Source organism: Nematolebias whitei, chromosome 14 (genome assembly GCF_014905685.2).
Source record: "Nematolebias whitei isolate Nwh7 chromosome 14, NemWhi1, whole genome shotgun sequence".
Taxonomy (NCBI): Eukaryota; Metazoa; Chordata; class Actinopteri; order Cyprinodontiformes; family Rivulidae; genus Nematolebias; species Nematolebias whitei.
Window position 1 is genome coordinate 2,160,849 of NC_056511.1, and position 1,753 is coordinate 2,162,601.

Sequence of the window (1,753 nt, forward strand, 5' to 3'; positions counted from 1 at the left end):
CAACATCTGGAACAAAACCCGCCATGATCGGGCCCAACATCTGGAACGAAACCCGCCGCGATCGGGCCCAACACCTGTACTAACAGCTGCCCTGTGTTCTGCTGCTGGTGCTCCTCCTACGGGAAGTCAAAAGGGACAGTTCAAGTTGTTTGTCTTATTTTCATGTTGGTTCTCAACAGCTCTGAGATCACAGCAGGTCCAGTCAGAACCAAGACCACAACGTTAACGAGCTCAGCTGTCAATCATCCTGGAGTGATCAAGAGTTGACCAACAACCGGAAACTTCAGCCTCTAACCGCCGGCTCAGCCAGTACGGGCTTCATGTCGTGACCCAGAACTAGAAATGCTGGAAAACGTTCAGTTTTTGGACCGGGCTGGGTCCGACTTCAACTCCAGACTTTTGTTTCCAGAACACCACTCGGGGTTTCCAGTGCAAACATCTGGATCTGTTTGAGTCATTCTGACCAGAACCAAACACTTGAGTCCGGATGGTTCTGGAGCAGAACCAGCAGTGTGAACACCAGCACGGTCTGTGACGGTGAGCAGAACCGAGCAGCTCCAAACAGAAAACGAGTCCAGGAGCTGGTTCCTAAACGAGCAGCTGCACAGATCAGATATAAAAAGTCCGATCAGAACCAGAAACCTAAACTGCCTCAGACCAAACTCCCAACTCAACAAACTTCTTTAACCACCAAGAATCACAAGAATGATGAGAAACCCAAACTGGCGTGCTCAGAATCGACCCGAGTCAAACGCCAGAACCACGAAGAAGACGGGAAATGATGTCATCGTTCCTCTGCAAAGGTTTGGTTGAAAACGGGCTCATCCACTGTCCAGGGGCTGAAAAGACTTCAGGTCGAGTTTCCTCGTTTCTGCTTAGTGTCGGGCCAACGTCTTTAACGAGGCTGCAGAGACCGTTACGTTTACACGCCAGATTAAAACCCACAGAACCAGTTCTTGAATCTAAATCACTTCCTGTTTTAGGCCCCTGAGGACTCGAGAACATTTGCTCAACTACTTAAATCTTGACAGAGAATCACAAGTTTGCATACACTAACACTCAGAAGATGATGTCATAGCTTTGAAGATTCTGATTGGTTAGTCTGAGTTAACGACGTCGATCAGGGGTGACGTCACGAGAACTGTAGAGGGTCTCCAAAGTCTTGATGTTGGGCTAAGAACAGCGCAGCAGACCTCGTTCATGACGGACACGTCCGATGCTTTCATCCATGTCAACCTGAAGGAAGTCCACGTTCCCGGGGCCAAAATGTCCGGAACATATCGAAGGATGCAGCTCAAGCTCTGGCTACGATCCAGGACTAACAGGAACTGGGCCGACGTGTGGCGCTCCGGTGGTTCTGTTCTGATTCTGGCTCTTTATCCTTGATGAGAAGCAGCAAAGGTGGCAGAAGGTTCTGTTTGAGGCTTCTCAGCATCATGTCTGTTATACTGCGAGTCTCGTAGCATCAAAGCTGCTTCTGCTGGTTTTTATCGGCACAAAGCGACTACGCTGCAACACTACACTGGACTCAAGTTCTGTTGCCAGAAATCCGGGTTCTTGCTGACGTTGCATGTTGTGTAGGAAGCTGGTTTAAGTTACCCTGACCTCAACCAGTCGGTTTCTGTGTGAGGCATCATGGGAAAAGTAGAGGAGATCAAAGGAAGAGAATGGTCAACCTCCACAGCTCTGGTTCAACCTTAAGTCCACGTCTGGACGTCTGAAGGGTCCAGCGTCCGGACGTCTGAAGGGTCCA

The 1,753-nt window shown here is 49.6% G+C and overlaps 1 protein-coding gene across 1 annotated transcript in view; it reads left to right on the forward strand.

The window, feature by feature from the left end:
* LOC119420769 (arrestin red cell) overlaps positions 1–1,753 on the forward strand; it is a 10,477-nt gene that overhangs the window by 1,161 nt on the left and 7,563 nt on the right. The gene's annotated exons all lie outside the window — the stretch shown is intronic.